Genomic DNA, 21,928 nt, shown 5'->3' with positions numbered 1-21,928 from the left:
GGGGGGAGGGGGGTGGCAAATGGCAACTGCCCACATACTCCACCAGCAGTTCTGGCCCATCCTGGGGGGAAGGGGGGTGTATGGACCATTTCAGGGGGTGCACATGCACCCCTATGCATTGCCAATGGAGGAAAGTCTTATCTCCTGGCATTGGCACTTTGTCTGCTAAAGTGATGTATCCTGGGGCTTTGCCTCCCCTACACCCCTCCTGGTGCTGACCTGATGTTAAAGGTCTCCAATCAGGAAAGTAAGGTGTCACTGCCTTACTGTAGTGGTTTTTAAAAAGGTCCAAGGCCACTCCCATAACTCTAGAAGGCAAAACATAGTTCCCCGCAAAAACCAAATTCTTGCAGTATTATTACTTTGTCTTTAATCAGCTTCTTCAGTTAAGTCTTTAACAGGCTTTCACATTGACCATTCACAGTCCTTCCCAGTAAAGAGATTAGGGGTGAAAAAACACCAGTCTCTCACTGTCCCCCTTCACTCATAGGTTGACATTTTTTTTTTTCCCTTCCTCCGCAGGATCCTTGCCACTTGGAGACCACTCGCTGCTCCAGAGCTTCAGTGAGATTTTTTTCCAGGTAAGTTAACAGACTCCTCCGAGTCTCTATCCATGGGATGCAGCCTCAGCTCCTATCATTCGCCCCTCCTGGGGCAACTTATGTCTGGATGTTGTTCTGTACAATTCTGGGCTTCTACTTCTGGTCTCCCCTTGTTCGTGTTCTGGGTAGCTTTTATTTTGGTGTCCAGCCAATTGGAACCAGCATGCACTGACAAACATGCCGGTGCTGATGCAGGGGTTTCTTTCCATGGTGTTGGTATTGGATGTGCTGGCTCATCCCTGTGTTGGAGATTCTCCTGCATTTCTGATTTGTCTGTTTTGAGTGACAGCTGACTTCTCACTACCACAGTAGGTTTCTTCCCACCTTTTAGCCCAATAAGTTAGGGGACTGGGAAATGCAGTTTTCTAGGTCCCTGTCACCCAGAGGGTGTCTGAATCTGTCTCTCCTACCACAATGTGCTTTAACCCACCAGGCCACAGGCTAGACATTGTCCAAAGTACTTTCCAGCCATATTTTTCAAACAACCACTGGGGCACCAACAGAGGATGAAATGTAGGCCTAGGAGAGAGAGGACAAACCACAGGGAATGCAGATCAGTGAGATGGATACTGTCTTGGGTGGATGAGGACCCCAGCCCTAATGGGACAGAAACTATCCACTGCTGTCTATCCATTTTATCCAGTGAGCATTAAATGCAGAAGATAGAAAAAGCAGTGGAAGCAGAATTTGGGAACGTCCAATTATATGCCTATGCTTCACAAACCATACGTGGCCATAGAGGATCTCTTCCCAGTGTGTTCAGGAAAGCAGGCATAGTTATGCAGGTTTTCAATCCTATTTCCATCTGCATAAGTGCCAAAAATCTCACATGTGTAGCTACATTTGGCTGCATAAGTAGCACTTAAGCACATAAAGCTGAAAAGGGTTGGCCCTATTATTTTCTTCCTCTCTCAAGCCTACAGGTCTTAAACTAGCATCATCTTTCAGTCCATAACAGTGATTTCTTGAATGAGTGATGATGCTCTTGGAAGGTTTGAAAGACACACCATATAAGCAAACTATTTGGGATGATAATAGTTTACCTCTCTCTTTTTAGACGTATCCCATTCAGCAAAGGCAATTTCAAATTCCTTTGGTTAAGCAAAGTAGCAACAATTACTATAAAGGAAGTGTCTTGTATGCTGTCAAATACAAGCAAAATGATATCTCTGGCTCTGTGGAGTTGGAAATCTTGACTTGCCTAGCATCAAAGGTTAATTTTTAAAAATAAAATGGTTAGAATGCCTACTAAATCATACTTAAAAGCTAACACAGTGGAACAAACCCATGTAGACACAATGAGACAATTCCCCAAGGGAAAGCTTATTTAAGATTTTTTTCTTGGTCTCAAATAGTGCGTCATGAATTACTTGTTCATAAAGTGTAAACCATGTTCATTTTGGGCATTGGCAATAACCTGTATAATCTACACGTTAAAACATGGGCATTTAGTAATAGTCTTCCATGGCAAACTTACTATAAACCCACATCCCTGATATCTTCTGGAATCAAATAGAAGACCCTGTTGTTCTGACCTTTTCCCTAGTTTCCCACAATGAGAGCTGAACCTTGTGTATTTTCAGTCAGGACTGGGAACCTAAGAAGTAGTGTATGGAGGAAAGAGGGAACAGGATGCACTGCTAGTTGCTATGGAAATAGCTTCAGGATCTAAGGAGAGCTCTCAGTGGCAGATAATTAGGAAGATGGATTGTAGGGGAAGGGTCAGCAGAAAGGATGGGAGACAGAGGGACCAAGATAGTGGGCGGCCAGCAAGGGACAGAAGACAAAGGAAAAGTGAACTACAGGGGTCAGCAGAGGCAGGGGGCAGAATGGGATACTCGGTGATCTAACACCAGGGGAAGACGGAGGAGATTCCAGAAGCCGAAGAGGGGTGACTGTAGGGTCCAGCAAGGGGAAGACACTGAAGTGATAGTTATAGAATGCAGGCATGTTCGGTAACTGAAACAGCATGATAACAAGCATTGACTAGATCTAGCATAAACCTAAGAAATGTGCTTAAGCTTGCATGACTTGAAGTGCTCAACCTATAAGGAGTAGCATGGGAAAGTAGAATAAAGTCTGTTGATTGAGGACCTCAGTAATGGCTGGCTGAGGTGCAGATAATTGCTCTTAGCAAAGAACTAATAGCAGTAAGAGGTAACAGCACTTGTACCTTGATGTTGCATATTTTGATGACAAGAACTCTAACTAGTTAGAATCCTATTAAAAGATAGTGTTCTTATTAACGGAATATGATCTTTCTTCTTCAGTAATACCTCACCATGGCTCTGAATTACTGGAGCTGGTGGCTGTTCACTAGTAATTTGTTGATGGAGGACCTCAGTCTTCTGAATGTTAAGCATCAGTCAGATTTTCTTGTATGCCTCAGCAAAGACATCAATGATTGCCTGAAAGGCTGCTTCCAAATTAGCGCACACTACAGCATCAACAGCATACCAGAGCTCAGTGACTGAGGTTGGGGTGGTCTTGGAGTTGGCTGAGGTTAAACAGCTTACAATCCATTCAGTAGTTTAGCTGCACTCTGACTGGATGCTTGTTTGTGGTCAGATGTAGCATCATGGCAACGGGTACTCAGAAGAGTGTTGGAACAATGACACAGATTTGTTTAGCTCCTATTTTAACCTCAAAGAGATCTGAGAACCAACACTTGCATACTGTGTTGGTGCAGGCAGAGAATGGTGCCAAATTTTGGTGAGGATCTGTACTTCAGAAGGATCCTTCACAACACTTCTCAACCTTCAGTTGAGAGCTTTCATGAGGTCAAAGAAGGCCATGTAGAGAGGCTTATGTTGTTCCTGGCATATCTCCTGTAGCTGGTGAGCTGTGAAGATCATGTCAGTTGTGCCTCTTGGTGCCCTAAACCCACAATGAGACTCTCAAAGGAGCTTTTGAGCCAAATGGAAGGATACAGTTTAGGAGGGTTCTCACAATAATTTTTCCTCTGGTGGACAGCATTACAATTCCTCTGTAGTTTCCACAGTTGGACTTGTCTCCTTTCTTGAAGATTGTTGAGCCCCTAGTGGAATCCCTGAGCTCATCTGGGTTTTTGTTATCATTTCAGATCCTTAAGATTAGGGCATGAAGCTGTGATGTGAACCCCTTTCCTCCCTATTTGAAGATTTTAGTGAGGATGCCATTTGCTCCAGATGCCTTATTGTTCTTTATCTGCTTGATGGCTTTCCTCACCTCACCCTCATCAAGGGTTGGTGGGATTCTGAGATCATCTCTGATTGGGTGTTGCGGGATGGAGTTGAGAACACTTGTTCAGTAACAGAGTCTTGATTTGAAAAGGTCTTCAAAATAATACTTCCAATGGGCATTGAGGGCTCCCCTTTCCTTGGTCAGGTCTTCTCCATCCTTAGGTCTCAAGGGGGTTGGTCGCTGAGTGCTCTGACTGTAGATGGCTTTGGTGGCACTGAAGAAAACTTGGCATATCGTGGATATCAGTGAGATGTTGAATATCCTTATCTTTGTCTTCTCACCATTTGTTCTTCATATTGCAGGTCCTCCTTTTGACCTCTGCATTGGCTTTAGAGATTTACTTTCTTTTGCTAGGTGTTGGTGTCACTTTGCCAAGCACAAAAGGCCTTGCACTTGCGATAGATCAACTTTTGGACCTCCTGGTTATTCTCATCAAACTAGGCTTGATGTTTCCTGGTACAGAAGTGTCTCTTCACAGGTGCCAATGACTATGGCCTTGCGGGAACTGCACATACTGCTGTCATTGTCTCGTCGTTGATTGGAATTCACAAGTTTTTCATTGTGGCACTGGTGGAAGAGGTTGCTTGCTTAGATCCTTGGGTCCTTCAGCGTTGATGTTCCATCAGCATTACTTCTGCTGCAGACATCATTTGGGAGCCAGTTTGAGTTGCATAACCAAATGGATGAGTCAGTGATCAGTTGATGTCCCAGTTCAGGACTAGGAGCTTCTAGATAGCACAGTTCGGCTCCCATCACCATTAGCTGGTCACCAAAGGGCTTGAGAATTGTGTTGGAAAAGCTGTTTGTAGATACCTATGTGTGACTTTTTTTTTTTTTTTTTTTAAATTGTGGAGCATCTGCTGCACATCAGCTTCCATGCAGCCCTTGACAGAATGGGACCTTGATCTAATGTCAAAGAGACAAAGACAACTGGGGTCTCATTCCACTGCAGTCTTCATCCCCCTTTCCAATGAGGTTTTAACATCACCTTCTACCTGCTCTGCCACTGAGGACTCATATACCCATGACTGGGGGCTGGGCAGGCTTATTATAATGGCAACTTGTACCACCATGTCACAGCACTATCAAAGGATATATGTGGCTTTTCAGGAGAGAAGGCACTGCCATCTGCTCTCATTACAACATTCTGGTGGTGATAGTGCTGCTTGGTCTGTAACTACTTATTCATCAGAGTAACCCCTGCTTATTTCACAGCTAACCTTCCCTGAAGGTCATTCCACTATCTGCCACCTGTGGCCGTGCTGGGTAGCAGTAAAACTCTGCCCCACAGACTAAATATGATAAAGTGGAAATGTATAATTACTTATTGTAGCCTTGTACAGTTTCAAGAGGCCTTTGTCAAGCATGATTCTGGCAGGAGGTCTCAATAGCCTGTTTGAATGACCAGAGAGTGAGCCTTTGCAGATGCAATAACTACCCTGGTCAGTAAAAGAAAGAAAGCAATTAACGTGTCCAGCTAAACCCGATGAAATTAAATAGAGCAAAAAGTCTCAAATAAATCAATATAAGGAAAACCTTAAAGTACATACCATATCTTCTTGCATACAAAATGCTGCAGAATATAATACGCACCTTGCTTTTGAAAGGCAGAATGAAGAAAAGATCTGTTCTTGTAGTAACTGAGTAGCAGCACCTAAGGAGCTGAGTCTGTTCATTGTTCTGTTCCTTGTGGATTGCAAATGTGATGGTTTCACCTGGTAAGCAGTAGAACCTGCTCTTGCCATATTTCTAGCATATAACAAGCTCAGGGAACTTGTGGGTAAGATATCCTGGAAGGCAAATCTGAGAGGAAAAGAAACCCAGGAGAGCTGACTGAATTTTAAGGGGGCCTCTTCATGGATGCAGGAGTGAGCTATCTCAGTGCAATGGAAGAATGGGAAGTGCAACAGGAAACCAGCCTGGCTAGACAACAGTTTCTTCACTAAGAAACTCAAAAAGGAATCCTACAAAAAGTGAAAACTTGGTCATAGTACTAAGGAAGAGTTATAAGAGTGTTACATGGGCTTGCAGGGAGAAAATGAGAAAAGGCCAAGGCATGATTTGAGATGCAACTGACAAGGGACATAAAAGACATTTAAAAAGGATTCTACAAGTATGTCAAGAATGAGTAGACCAAAGAAACTGTAGATCCTGTGGAAAGCAGAAGGCAATATAGTTACAGATGATAAAGAAAGCCTGAAGTATTGAATACCTTTTTTACTTCAGCCTTCAAATAGGGGTGGCTATCAGATGGGCTGGATGGGATGCATCATAGAGTACTGAAGGAATTGGTTGAAGTAATTTTAGAGCCATTAGCTGTCTTTATTTATTTATTTATTTATTTATTTTAAGAACTCCTGGAGAGGTCAAGTGAGGTCCCTGATGACTGGAAAAGGACAAATTTAGTAACCATCTTTAAAAAAAAAAAAAAAAAAAAGTGAAGGAATATGCAGTCAGCCTCACCTTGATACCTGGAAAGATCATAGAGCAGGGAAAGAATCTATTGTGAAGCTCCTAGAGGACAACAAAGTGATCAGGAAAAGTCTTCATGGATTCACCAGGAGCAAGTCATGCCTGACTAATCTTATTTCCTGCTATGATAAGGATGCTGGCTCAGTGGATGGGAGGTGAGCAGTGGATGTGATATACCTGGATATTAGCAATGCTTGTGACCATTTCCTACAACTCTCATTTAAGAAGCTAAGGAAATACAGACTAGGTGAAAGTACTGTAAGTTGGGTATATAACATCATTGGATCATTATTCTCAATGAGTAATCATCTATGACTCAATGTCAAGTTGTGAGTTGGTATCAAGTGGGGTTCCCCAGGGATCTGTCCTGGGTCTGATTTATTGTTTAATATCTTCATTAATGACTTGGTCAATGGAATCCAGTTCACACTTTACAGATTTGCAGATGATACCAAGTTGAATGGAGCTGTAGACACTCCAGAGGGTAGTGCTAGAATTCAGAATGACCTTGATAGACTAGAAAAAGTCTGCAATCAACCAAATGAAATTCTACAAACACAAGTTCTGAAAAGTCCTGCACTTGGGACAGAATAAATTGCTTGCACAGATATAGATTGAGGAATGACAGACTAGGCTGCAATACTGCAGAGAAGGACCTGTGGGTTACAGTGAGTGAACACTGTGAATATGAGACATCAGTGTACTTGTGTTGCAGAAAAAAGAAAAGCAACAGCATATAGGGTTATATTAACTAGTGCGTCACTTACAAATCAAGGAAAGTAATTCTTTCTCTCTATTCAGCACTGTTGAGGCCTCACCTGGAGCACCAATCCCTGATGATTACAGAGATGGTGGAAGATGGGCAATCTTCCATCTGTGGCTGTAGAGAACAGGACTAGGAGCAATGGCCTTAAGCTATAGCAGAAGAAATGTAGGTTGGAGATTAGAAAGAGCATTCTGACTATGTGTGTGGCCAGGAATTGGATCAGGCTACCTAGGGAAGTTGTGGAATCTCCATCCCTGAAAATTTTCAAGAGCAGGGAGGACAGACACTTGACTAAGGCTGGACTAGATGACCTTGTGAAATCTACTTTCCTATGATCCTATAATGTGCACTTCAATTTCCAGCAGCTAGTTTTCTGGAGAAAAGCATATTTGGTATCCACACACACCTATTAAACTATAAATACAGCACTCAAAACACAGAATTTTGGGGTGAATTTATCACTCATCCCTTCTGACTTCCTAACTATATATCTAGGTGTAAATCCTATTTTATCTTGTTGTTCCTAAGTAAAGTGTGCAAGTGCCAAACACTGCGATTACATGGCTACGCAAATGTCATTTAGATGCATAAACATCAAATAAAAATTTAGCAGTAGGAGAACTAGACTTTCTGGGTATGTTTACCTTACCTCCCCATGTCCTTCTTGAGTGTGTCTTGGCTGGGCAGCACCTTCAGCCCCAGCTGCCAACCTTGTCCCACTCCTTCCCTCACGGTGGAGGCCTCAGTCTTGACTTTCCTCCTCCCCCCCTTCCAATAGATATACTTGCAGGAAACTTCTGTCCACACTGCCTGGATATATTCCTGGCCATGCACGTGTGTTCATATGTACCTCCCCTTATATCTCATTCCCCCCAGCCTTCAAAGAGAACAGTGACAATCTGTAAAGGGAAACCCACCATTTCCCATGTTTTTCCATGGGGAATGGAAAACCTGGATCCCTGCACGATGCCACAAATCCAGAACAAATTCCTTCCAAAGTCATGCAGCCCAGAACTGATGTTCCCTTTTCCCCCAGTTAGGGACAGGTTGCTTGCCATCTGTATTAAAATGCCTCTCACTTACCCCAGTTGGCCGTCCATCCTAACTCTAGAATCTCATCTGAGCATCAGGATCCAAAGCCAAGCTTTCCTCTAGCCTAGCCCAGAATTAAGCAAGATGGAAGTACAAAGAGTCTGCCAGAGGCCTTTCTGCACCGACTTGCTGTATATGAGAATGAAATGCACAACAGGAGGCAAACAGTGGACATGGGTTTACTTTTTAGAAAGGTTCTGCTGGACAACAGTGTATTCACAGCATATTCACTGTTATGAAGAAGGAAAGAATTAAGATGGCTTGGGTGACCTTAATTCAGATGTTTCCTGTTTTTTCAATATATATATCAATATATCATTACCAAACTTTGGAAAAGGTCTGGCTTACAAAGGGAGCAATGCTTTAACTACCAGCAGAGTGTTATCCTTTGCAGGCCATTCACTAGTAGAGGGCTGTGACTTGTTGCAAACTGCAAGCTATATTCCCTGCAAATGTGAGCAAGGGAGGTATACTCCTCCTTGATAGCTACCCCCTGTTTCCACAGCCTGTATACCTCTTTATTTGCTCTTAGGCTTTCCTGGACTTCCCTGTTCAGCCAAGAGGACTGCTTGGCCCCTTTGACCCCTTTTATGTGCAATGGGATTGCCTCCTCCTGCACCAGTAGGATCACTCCCTTGAGAAACAATCACCCTTCCTGGACCCCCATTTCACCAATGCTCTTGAGCTTTAATGTCTCACTAACTAATCTCTTGTGCACACTGAAGTTAGCCTTTCTGAAGTCTAGCACTTAAGCCCTGCTGGTTAGTTTACCTACCCTTCAATGGATAGTGAATTCAATCAATCAATGTTCACTATCCCCTAGGTTACCTTATATCTGCAATTCTCCACCCTGTAGCTAACACTAAGTCCAGCAAGGTGTTTCCCTTAGTGGGATTGTATACCTCCTGCATTAAGTGGAGGCCCTGTATGCAGATTAAGAATCTATGTGAGCGGTTAGATTTGGCTGACTGCTCCCCCCAGCAGATGTCAGGGTATCTCTTGACCATATGGCCTGAGGGCTGTCTGGAGAATTCCAGGTCTAGCTCATCCTCCTGGGGTGGCAGTCTATAGTAGACCCCCACTATCAAGTCCCTCCCCCCTCCCCACCCTGGCCCTCTTGTATCCTGACCCAGAGTACCTCAGTTTGGCCCTCCTCTGATCCTATCTTGATTATAGAGGATATATATCATTCCTTAACATAGAGAGCAACACCATCCTGCCCCGCTTATTCCCCACTCTGACCTGTCTGTAAAACCTGTAATCCTTAATGCCTACTACCCAATTGTGAGTAGGGTCCCACCAGGTTTCAGTTATTCCAAACAGGTCAAAGTTGTTGCTTGCAACCAGGAGTGCACGTTCCTCCTGCTTGTTCCCCATGTTCCTAGCATTAGTGTAGAGACATTTAAGCCCCCTGATGGGTGCCCTTGGTACCCCCCATGTCTTGCTGTCCATCGGGCCCCTTAGTGCTTACCTGGGCTGATCCAGTGCATTGCTCATGGCTTGCTAATCCTAGATTCTCTTTATCCTCTGCTTCCTCATCCACCAACAAACCTAGTTTAAAGCCCTTCAGAGGAGATCAGCCAACCTGTAAGAAAACAGACTCTTACCTCTAGAAGACAGATGAAGACCATCTTGTCCCAGGATGCCTCTCTCACGGAAGTGCAGATCATGGTTGTAGAAGCCAAAACTCTCATGATGGCACCAACTCTAGAGCCACAGGTTGACTTCCCTGGTTCAAGCATCCTGATGTTGACGGCTACCACTGCCTGGAAGGCTGAATGAAGTTGTGCCCCCAACTTCCTAAGCCTGGCCCCCAGAACCCTGTAGTCATTCATGATGCGGTCCGGACTACACCTGACTGCATCATTCGTGCCCACATGGATGAGGGCCATGGGATAGTAATCAGAGGGTCAGATAAGATTAGGAATCCTTGCAGTGATGTCCCAGATCCTGGCTCAAGGTAGGCAGCAAACCTAACATGTTGTGGGATCTAGTCGACAGATAGGCCCCGCCGTGCCTCTCGGGAGGGTGTCACCCACCACAATGACCCAGCATCTCTTCCTCTGGGTTCTCAGTTGTTGTTCAGCCTGTCTGGTGTTTGTTGTGGACATGTCTTCCTCTGTGGCTTCCTCTGCTGCATCATCCAGTGCTGCCAGGCTTTGTATCTGTTACCTAGTTGCATTGAGGAAGCAGTCACAGTCACACACTGTCTAGTTCTGGAGGTGACCGTCCTCCAGTCAGCTGTCCTGGGACTCTCCTGTGATGTCTCTGTGTTAGGTGTCTGGTTCTGCAGAAAATGAAAGTATCCATCAGTCTCATCCTCTGCAGCCCTGATCCCTCACAGCCTGCTCACCTCTGCCTGGAGTTCTCTCACCTGCCCCTCCAGAACCTCAGTTCGGGCACATGTGGCACAGGCAAGGGAACCCCCGGACCCCATGCTACCCCCAGGCCTCAGAAATTCTAACGGGCAACCCCGCAGGTGGGGCCAGGGCACTGCCAACCCATCCAAGGGGCCTGTCTGGGCCCCACAGGAGCTCTGGGACAGAGGCAGCAGCAGGGCAGGGTCCCTGGCTGTGCTCTGTGTCACCACCCCCATAGCAGCGACCCTCCTCAGTCACCTACTTAAAGTCTGTCAGAAGCTCCCATGTACTCCTACATGGTATATACTCCTACCTGCAAACTGCTCCCCTGTTGGCAGTCCCAGTTTGCTAGCTCAGAGACCCAAACCAAAATTAAGTTCCCCTTTGTGCTAGGCACTGGACAAAAATAGTCTGGGCATGTCTATACCATGCCTCCAGCACTGCTTGGGGTGCCCACCCTTGAGCATACCCTGCCCATCCTCCTGCAAATTTAGGTGGTGGTGCAGGGTGCCTCCTGTGGCCACTCTTGCAATTAGTCTTCACCATAGCTGAGAATGTCAGTGAGACTGTCCCTAGACAAGTTTCAATGCATTTCTGGGTTTGGTGCAGGTAAGCTGGAGCAGGTGGTAAGGGCATGCTCAAGAAGGACATGGGGAGGTAAAGTAAACATACCCAGATAGTCTAGTTCTCCTACTCCCACATTTTATTTGACTTTTATGCATCTAAGTGGCATTTCCATAGCCATATAACTGCAGTGTTTGGCACTTACACACTTGGGAACAAAAAGAAAATAGGATTTACACCTAGATATATAGTTGGGAAGTAGGAAGTGGTGAGTGATAAATTCACCCCAAAATTCTTTGCTTTGAATTTTGTATTTATGCTTATTAAACTATATTTGGTATCAATACATGCTTCCCCCCAAAACCAGCTGCTGGAAATTGGAGTGCATATTATAGGATGGACCCAAACCATGATGTAGGTTTGGACCCAAACCAGGGGGAGTGGGGAGCAGGGTCTTCCACAAACCAGGGGGACAACGGTGCAGTCAGATTGGAACCAGGGTGGAGTGGGGTCAGACTCAAAGTGTGTGTGTGTATGTGTGGGGGGAGGGGTTAGACCTGAACTGGGGAGGGGGTGGAGCAGGGTCAGACTCGAAGTAGCGGGGGGAGTGGGGTCAGACTCCCGCAGGGCTCTGGATGCGGGGCTCCATCCCTGCCAGCTTCCCTTCCCTTGTCATTCTTAACAGGTAATTTGCTAGTTGATAAGGTAAAGCTTTATATAGCATGGTTTAGATTTGGATGGTCCTGCCCTTGAATGGGGCAGTTGGACTGGATGACTTACTGAGGTCCCTTCCAGCCCTACTTTTCTATGATTTTGTGAAGAAATTACTTCCACAGAACAATATTTACTTTGCCACTAGGAGTAAGATTTGGATGGTATATGATGAATATGGCAGGGGGATGTCTATCAGATAAGGATGAAAAGAAATATTGATCAGCTGCATCATTCCCTGAGCACTATCAGTTCTCTGGAATGAATGAGGCAAGGATCCTGTTGGGGAAAAAAAAGGAAGTACGTGATTCTACCATTACAGACCATCTCATAATTCATCCACACAAGGCAGATTTATTAAACATGCATAGACAACCTTAATTCTGGCATTTCCTAACATTTGAATGCTTGATGTTGTCACATTAATATTCTTTTAATCCTAGCATAGGTAGGAAGTATCTCATATTGTTAAAGTTTGTAGCTAATGAATTTATATAATTCTTGACAGTATTTGAAAAGCTATGAAAAAGTGGGGAAGGACAAATAGGTCAGAGAAAAGCAGAGGCAGAACTAATCTTCAGAAGTTAAGAAAAATAATTTCAGTAATCAGTGGGTCCATCTACACAAGATGTTTACCATGCAGTAGATTAATTAGCTGTGCAATAAGTATTGCGCATCTACATGTGCTGCCCTATTAGGTTGGTGTAAACTAGTTTTTTACTCTGCAGCAGTGCATGTGTAGATGCTGCCCTAGCTGGCTGGGGCACAAGGGTGCTTCAGTGCATGGGCTGCTTGCTTGCTAGCCCCATGCTGAAGCACCCTCATGCCCCAGCCAGTCTCTCTGCAGCATGTTGAGCCAGGAGGAACATCCCTGGGCTAGCAGGCTGACCCCCTGCGCACCAGGGCTGCTTCAACCCAGGTCAACATGCTGTGGTCCTGGATACGTGGGAAGATGTGGTGCTCAGGAGCAATAAACTTTGGAGCCATAAGCTCTGGAGTTTATCCTTGCGCATTAATTGCATGTATAGCCATGCCCAGTAACTGGTAAATCTAGCTTTGTTATTTTATCACAGGAATGAGAAATAGAGAGACAAAAAATTGAATCTAAAGGATGTACATAAACTGTCTGATATGCTAAGCTGCTGAAATGTTTTTATGAATTGTGAATCAGCTTGGTCATTATTCAAGGATATGCCCATGTTCCAGCCTGCTGCTTGTCAGTTCTGAATTCAGATCACCTTCATTTCAATAATCATTTTAAAAATGGATAAAATGTTAGCTGAAAAGCTTATGAAAGAAAGTGAATATAAAAATCTGGGTACTTTACTTGCCAAATAAAACAAACACAAAAGAAACATGCATTTAATAGAAGCTCTGGGTAAGATAGAATTACATTATACATGGCTTTACATATAAACATAGTTCCATATGGTAAAGCTCTTAGAACCAAAGTTTCAAGTGGAAGAATTGCACTGCTTGAACAACAGTAGATCAAGTGTTGCCTGTGGAGATCACTAGCCCCTGTGTCTCCAGAGCCGTTGGAGGAACATGGACAAATGAGTATTTCTACTATACCCGTGTGACATTTATAAATTGTGTTGCCTTGATGCAGCCTTAAAATCATATCCCAATATACAAGAAGGACAATGGCTACATCCAGTTTTGCCCATTCTGAAGTAGTGATGTGACAACTTACACAACCACTGTCAGATTCTGGTCATATCCTATCTACAAGTACTAATAGGATGGGGTTTCTTGAACATTGTTCTGAGGCTTATGTACTCTGAATAACTGCATATCTGCCTTGGTACTATGAGAGGGAGCAAATTTTCAAACATGTCAGCCTTTATGATCTAGAAAAAAACAAATGTGTTTGTTGGGAAATTGCATGGACAAATGCCTGCTTGCAGACAAAATTATTCCTCTTAGCTCCTTGAGCAGAATGAGCAGCAGAGAAGTCAGAAGTGAGGGCTCTGTGTACAAGGTTTTTCTGGCTGCTAAACAGGGATATGTAGAAGCAGGGCAGCCGGACATAAATGAGGACAGAGCAAACTGCAAGGTAATAATATCAATAATATGAAAGACAGTGTGGGTTATATTACCCTCAAAGAAACAGAATTTCTTACTGTAAAGATTGTCAGTTAATTTGGTAAAAGTAGACATTTCTATTGTATATTTCAGTGCATCTGTTCTCACAGTCAAACCTCAGTTTATGCCCTAGGAAGTCATACCATGGGGTATGTATAGACTAAACAAAGGGCATATGTGCACGACACTTTAAAGTGGGTTAAATACTTTTGCACCGCTTTAACTGTGTTGGTGTTTGCATATGTTGGTGTATTGCGCATTAATTCCAGCCACTGTAGCACAGTCGGCAGCATAATGTGCCTTAAATGAGTTTGGGGTGCAGCAAACTAAAACACCTCTGAGGAGTTTTAGTTTTCTGCCCTACAGCCACAGAGTGAAGCGTCAGGCTCCGTGCAGCTCGGGGGCTCTGCAGGCAGCTGGGGCAGGCAGCCTGGCAGTAGTCTGGGAAGGCAGGCTCCGCCGAAGAAGGGGAAAAAAAAAAAAAAAAGTGGTGAGTTTGATTCCTTCACTTGCCCCCTCTCCCCGGCCCTGGAGCCTGCCTGCCTGAGCTGTGTGGGACCCAGTCCTTCCCTCCGTGGCTGCGATGCCCCCTGGGACCACTTAAGGTGGGTGCCTGTGGGCGGGTGCTGCCTTGGGGGGGGCAACCGCTGCCATGGAGGGAAACACCAGTCCCACCCCCCCTGCAGCTCAGGAACCACTCCACCTACCAGCAGCTCGCTCTACCTTCTCCACCACCAGAGAGGCAGGTAAGATATGGGTGTACATGACATGGGGGTTTACTTCGCCCTACACTGAAGTGGTGTTTTTAAAAACCCACCACTTCAGTTTAGGGCAAAGTAAACCCCCATTTTGTCTACACATGCCCTTTGTTACTAATATAAATAAAGAGTAAACCAGGTTCACAAAGGGGAAAAATGGCAGAATTTTCATGCTGAGGATTAAAGTTAGGCACCTAAGTCCATCATTGGACACATACCATATTTACTTGAATATAAGACAACCTGAATATAAGACGACTCCCTAATAACTAGATTTTTTATATATATATATATATATGAAAAACCATAACAATTTTATAATTTTCTAGGTATGTAATCTTCTTATTGGAGGTTTGCCTTGAATTTTTCCATCTCCCACTGCTACAGCATGGAAAATTAAATGGTGGTGGTGATGGTGGGGAAAATCAGGTAGTCCCCTTGCCCTCTTCCTTCTCCAGTTTCTTCCCCCTGTGGCCCCTTTCCTTGTCCTTACTGTCAGACCCTGCTCTCCTGAGCAAGTGGGAGTGAGAAGCAAATCTGAAAACACTGATCTTTAAATAAACATTCCCAATAGACTTAATTAATTCAGAACTGATGGATTTTGACTTTTTAAAAAGTGCTACAAGTTTTAGTACATGTACTCCATAAATACATGTTTAAGCAGCATGTTTGTACATACTTAAATGTAGTACAAACTATTCTCTTTTTTGCAAAAATATATATTTCTCTGTATATTTCTCTCTCTCTCATTTCATGTACAGATATATACCTATATCTATATCTGTACATGTAACAACCTGTATTGTGACCACAGTGGATCACTTGGTAGTCCAAAAGCACTTTTACACTTTTATGCCATTCTTAGTCCTATTATAAAGACCATACTGCACACCCATGGACCTGCATTCCTGGGTGCCCATGCATCCGCAACCCATCACCTTGAAACCTTTAAACTGCCACAATTAGCTCGGCCTCCTCCCCACTCCCTTCCCATCTTCCCCACCTGTTTGCCCAGTCCTTTCATTTGTGTTTGTCATCATCCTCATAATTCTCTTTGGAAGACTCACCTCTAAAAAATGTATGCCAGTCTCTTCTCTGTCACATGACGGCCACCATTTCTTTCCCATCATCTTTATCTGTCTTTTTATAGCACAAGTCCATCTCACTCAGTCCAATTTTTAGTAGAGTACTAGACTAGGAGGTCTGTGTATGAGCAAATTCCTGGTCTTTCACAGGGTGTACCTAAAGAATTAATGATATTAGTCTAAAGCCAAAAGGCTCATGATTTGCTATATAGTTTATTGGATGGGGCCTCAGCAAAATCGATAGGATTTCAAGTAATGGTGACAGCTCAGCACTGTAGGTTTACCAGTGTATGTGTGTACTCCCCCAACAAAGGACCCATGTGTTAATTAGTCCCCCAATCATGATGGAACTGGGTGTTCTTGTCATGAATCCTGGGTTCCTCCAAAAATGTATATGCAGAGGAGATGCAGGGTTTGTTAGTCTAGCTCCATCTCATGGAGGGTGGGGGTGCACTTAATCATATGCAATAGGCTGGGGATGGGGTGTGAAAGGGCAATTCTGGGTGAACTGTTTGGGGCCCTGTTTGCTGATTTTTGCCAGACATTTAAGGCTGGTGAAGAAACGGGAATAATTGGAAATGGTAAAGAAAGGTGAAGCTCAGCTGTGGGAGTGAAGAGGAAGTAAAAATGTATTCAATGTAGTGGCTCACCATGACTTCAAAAAGAGTTGGCACTGAGGAGAACTGCAGAATGGGCACTAGCCCATGTCTTGTTTAGATGGGCTGCACTAGCTTATCTTAGTGGTAGGTCCTATCAGCGCATTGCTTCTCAGCTACCTTTGGTTAGGATTCTGATTAATATAATAAAAGAGGGAAGTTTAAAGGATGTATGGGCAGTGAGAACATGATTGAGTGGATGGAACTGAGTGGGAGACAGGTGTCGAGGATTGATTTTGTATTAATGTCAAATGGCCTAGGGACTGGAAAAGAAGATCTTAGATGTGTCCTTCAGTGATCACTGGATGCTGAGAATAGAAGTGAGTTTAGGTGAAAATGAAGGTAGGAGAAAGGGATGTGGAAGTTAAGTGTTCAATCATTACAAGATGAGAAGACCTGTCAAGAATATATGGAACTGTATAAAGGATGGAGGATTCTGAAAAGATACTACAAAATCACTTGCCTTTGGGCATGCCCCCCCCCCGACTTTCCTGCCACGCCTTTCATAGATTCATAGACATTAGGGCCAGAAGGGACCTTGAAGATCATCGAGTCCAGCCCCCTGCCCCAGGGGCAGGAAGTCAGCTGGGGGTCAAAGGATCCCAGCAAGATAAACATCCAAATGTTTCTTGAAAGAGTCCAGAGTAGATGATTGCACCACTTTGGGAGGAAGTCTATTCCAGGTCTTGGGGGCTCGGAGAGAAAAAAGTTTTTCCTTATGTCTAGCCTAAAACAGTCACGGAGGAGTTTATGACCATTGGTCCTTGTTATCCTTGTTATTAATTAATTAATTATTAGGTGGGAGGCTGCCCACTTACTGCCCTGATGCCAGGGAGTACTGTCTGTGGCTCCATACCTCCCCTACACTGCAGCCCATGCCTCGCAGATGGCATCCAGATGTTACAGTGCTCTTGGCCTACAGCCAGAGCATGCTTAGGCCACGCCGTCAGGCTTTAGTTATACACACATTCATACCGCCTGAAGAGACATGAAGGGGAATCATGAAGGATGGCGAGATAGGGGAGAATTTTGCAGGTGTGGTAATTTTGATGTTCAAGAAAGGAAAGAAAGATGCGTTAGGCAATCAAGGCCAATAACTGTTGACTATAAATTGATGCCAAAAGTATTGGCCATAAGAATGCATGACTATTTTAGCAGATTTGATACAAGAAACACAAGCATGTGCCATTCCTGAGAGGGGGATATGCCACACCCTACAATAATGAGAGATGTCATATCAGATGTGCAAGAGAGGAAAAAAAATATAGTAATAATGAATCTAGACCTGGAAAAACTTATGATAGGGTTGAACATGATTTCATGTTTGAAGTATTGAGGAAGGATGGGGTTTCTGGTGAAGCTCATCAGATGGGTCAAAGTGCTAAACAGTAAAACAGGAAGTCTGGTGAATGGTTACTTGAGCAAGGCATTACCTATATAAGCAGGGGTGAGACAGGGATGCCTCCCTATCTTTTTGTGTGCATGATGGAGCCATTGGTGCAGAGAATTCATGATGATAAGCTGATAAGGGGTCTGAAGATAGCAGGAGGAGAAGTTATATGTACATTATACATGGGTGATGTGAACATAGTGGCTCAGGACAGTGTATCATTTGAGAGGGTATGGAAGCATACTGAGGACTATAGTGATATGTCAAAGGTGACATTAAATCAGATGAAACGTATGTTGAAACATATGGGGAATTGGCAGAATTTACAGAAGTTCAGGCTGTGGGTACTAGAGGGTGTTATCAAGATCTTGGGAATGCTAATGGACACTGAAGGGAAAGGAACAAAGGCATGGGAGAAGTTGGAGATAAGAGTAAGGCAGATGTTGGGATCATGGAGTGATAGAACACTATCTTTCCAGTGTAAAATTGCTGTGGTGAAAATGGTACTCTTACCACTTTATCTTTTACATAAGAGCAGATAAGGAGGTTACAGAGGCAGATGTGTGTTTTGGGGGGGAAAGTAAAGAGAAAGAGTAGCCAAAATGGAGCTATGCAAGGCCAGGAAATTAGGAGGTTGGAGAATGCCAGATTTGGGAAGCTTTGTGTATCCTTACTTTAGAAGTATGTTCTGTAAAGAGGCAATGGAGGGCGTGGGGAGTCTGTTTATGAACAATGTAGGGAGGGTAAAGAGGCACGGGGGGGTGCATGTTTCTGCTGTTACCTTGCAGGAAGAATATTAAAAAGATGGTGAATATACAGGGAAGACTAGAAAAAGCTGTGGGCATGGGAGTCACTGGCCCACTATGTAAAGTCAGTGAGTTTTAGAAGGGTAAATAAACTAGAAGGAATGGGATTAGAGTGTTTGAAAAGACCATAAGAAGGTGATTAATATGAAAAGAAAGAAAGATAGGACAACATTAGTTGGGGATTGGATGGAAAGACAGATTGCAAATGTACAGAAAGAAGTGAGAAATAATGAAGTGAAAGGGGAATATACAGATATCATATGGGTAGTGATGATGATACAGAATATTCTTCCTGAGTCACATTCAGCGTAAATGAGGTTTAGTAAGATCGGTGACATGTCTGAGGGGGGGTGTGGGGCTGCAAAATCTGTACTGCATGTATTTTGGGACTGCTTTTTTGTGGAAGTAGAATGCATTATGTTTTGACCTGTGACTTAACATGAAATGGTATTGTATGAGCTAATGCCTACAGGATCGGAGACACAGAGACTGAGAACCTTACTACTTTGTACGACAGCAGCAATATGGAAGGTGAGAAACCTACTGTTGGTCAAGGTACTGGCTTTCACAAGAAAAGTGTGTTTGGAGTTGGCAATATATGAATTGTAATGCTGTGTGAATCAAGATGCGGGCAAGATGGGGAAGGAGAAGGCACAGAAGTCATGGAGGAAAGAAGCATGGCTCTCTCTTTCTTGCAAAAGAACAAAGGAACAGTATGAAAGTTGTTGCTTCTTCCTGGGTTTGGGGAGTTTTGGGAAAAGATAGAGCAAGGAGGCAGAAGATGGTGGATCTGGCCAATGGCCAGACTCCATTTCCCAGCAGCCCCTGCCTGCATTGTTGTAGCTCGTTTCTGTGGAGACCCCAGGAATGGCTGGCTGCCAACTGCAGTGTTGTGGGCAGGGGCGGCTGGGAAATGGAGTCTGTTGTAGGCCCAATCCGGCCAGCGGCCTGGACTTTGCCTACCTCTGGGTTAGAGTGTTATTGGTGAAAACAAGTGTAATAAGAACAAAGTATTGTTGTACTGGAGGTTGTCAAGTTTTATGTGAATGTGGATTCTTTTAGTTGTTTTGTGAAAAAGAAAAAAAGGGTTGCCATCAGCATCTCAGCCTCTTGGCAAAGATCAAGCATTTTTGGCACCAAAGGCTGTCAGGGCTGGTTTTGGTCCTCCAGGTGCTGGCCTAGAATTGCAGTGTCCAGGCCCAGTGTCAGTTCTTTGTGGAGGGGAACACATGCCCATTTTTTTAAGGGCCAAAAAAAAGAAAAAAAAAAATCTCATCAACATTTCCAAATGCCAACCTGGTATTGCAGTACCTCCAGGCCCAGTGCTCATTCCCTCCTGGGGGAGCACATGCTCTTTTTTTTTTTTTTTAAAGGCTCACACGCATGCATGCGCGTGCACGTACACTCTCTCTCTTTTTCTCTCTCTCTTCCTATCAGTACGTCTGCTCAATATGCACCATGTGTTTTATAGTCACGTTGAGTGCTAGCTGCATTTAATCAGTTTCATAGTTGGCTTCCATTACGGAGCACATGCTACTTTTGGCAGAAGTTTAATGATAGACAATGTGTTTAATGAGATTTGCTTGTATGTGACTATGAGATGAGGGGCTTCCCCCCCAAACTATATCTTATATTTGAGTAAATATGTTAAATACGATATTCAGAAATGATAAGCACTCACTGCTTCCTTTGAAGTTAGCTGGAACTGCAAATACTCAATATGTAACACCTGTAAAAATGCTATTTGTGTTTGGGTCAAACCTAATTTAAGGGATAGGTGCTACAGGTCCAAGAAATGGATTAATAAGATTGTGTCTAACACTAAACTTTAATAATTTTAAATCATTATTTCTAGCTCTTGTGATTTGAAAGGGAAGCTTGTAAACATGCCTGAAAGGTAATTGCCAAGATGAAATCTACCTGACCCAGCAGAGACCTAGTAATCAACAGGGATCCTGGTTTTCTGTTTAAAAATCCAAAAATTCTCTGAATGAAAAATCCCAAATCCATATTTTTCTGCAATTAAAATGAAATGCCACTATATATATGCCGAGTCTTTGACCTGGTGTTCCACGATACACTCATGGAAAAATTGGGCAACTGTGGCCTCTACTACTCCACAGTCCGATTGCTGGGGAAGTGGCTCTGAGGTTGGATCCAGAGAGTAGGGTTGTGTGCAACAGCACCACTTCATTTCGACTTCTGGTCTTCTGTTTCAAAGGGATAATGTTTAATTTCATTGTTTCATTTAATTTTGAAGCACTGTTCCATTTCATTTCATCGAAACTGTTTTGCTGTTTCAACATTTCACCCATAGGGTATAATGGGGAATCATGAAAATGTGTATAACATTGTCATTTCTTGCCTGATTTGGATATAAATTGCAGGGATGGTAGCCTCTTCTGAGGGCATGAAGTCTGCCAAGTTTCAAGGAGATAGGTGCAGGAGCTTCTGGGAAACTGCACCTCAAAATCTTGAAAGCAAAACTTGTGTCACTTCCCGGCAGTGGCAGCCTCCTGTCATCCCGCATGAGAACTGGAGGCCTGCACCTCTGGGAGGGTTGTGGGGCTGTGCTGGACTCCTCCCAGGGGTGCAGGCCTTTGGATCTGTGCTTGGTATGACAGGAGGCTGCTGCCGCCACCGCCGCCTAGGACCAGCGCTGGGCGCAGCCCGCTCTTGGCGTTGGGAACATTGGTGCTGCTGCTGGCCCCAGGCAGCAGTGGCAGCCTCCTGTCATCCTGCACACAGATCTGGGGGCCCGTGTCCCCAAGAGGAGTCCGGCAGCATTGGGAGGGCAGGTTGAGCTCCGTGTGGCTGGCAGAGCTGCTTGGAGCACAGTCCTGGCTCTCCTCACTTCCCACCTCTGGGCTGCACTCCAAGTGGCTCTGCCAGCCCCACGGAGCTGAGCCTGGTGGCAGGAGGTCAGGGAGAGCCACTGGCCAGGGCTGTACTCAGAGCTAGGGCTGTGCTCTGAGTGGCTCTGCTACTGACTCTACTGTGACCAGGCTGGTGGAGCTGCTTGGAGTGAAGCCCTGGTAAGCACAGCCTGGTGGCTGGAGGCTCCGCAGCTCCATGGAGATAAGCCTGGTAGTGGGAGGCAGCAAGAAGCAGCAAGAGAGCCAGTGGTGGAGCTGCTCAGAGTGCAGCTCAGGCTCCAAGCGCAGCCCTGGCCAGTGGCTCTTCCCCACCTCTTGCTGCCAGGCTCAGCTCTATGGGGCTGCAGAGCCTCCAGCCACTGAACTGTGCTCACCAGGGCTGCACTCAGAGTGACTCCGCCAGCTCCATGGAGCTCAGCCTGGTGGCGGGAAAGCCAGTGGTGGAGCTGCTTGGACTGCAGCCCTGGAGAGCACAGCCTG

The sequence above is a fragment of the Crocodylus porosus genome, unplaced genomic scaffold (assembly GCF_001723895.1).
Source record: "Crocodylus porosus isolate Cpor-Errol unplaced genomic scaffold, CroPor_comp1, whole genome shotgun sequence".
Taxonomy (NCBI): Eukaryota; Metazoa; Chordata; order Crocodylia; family Crocodylidae; genus Crocodylus; species Crocodylus porosus.
The sequence above is the reverse complement of the archived record's forward strand: the minus strand, read 5'-3'. Positions refer to the sequence as shown.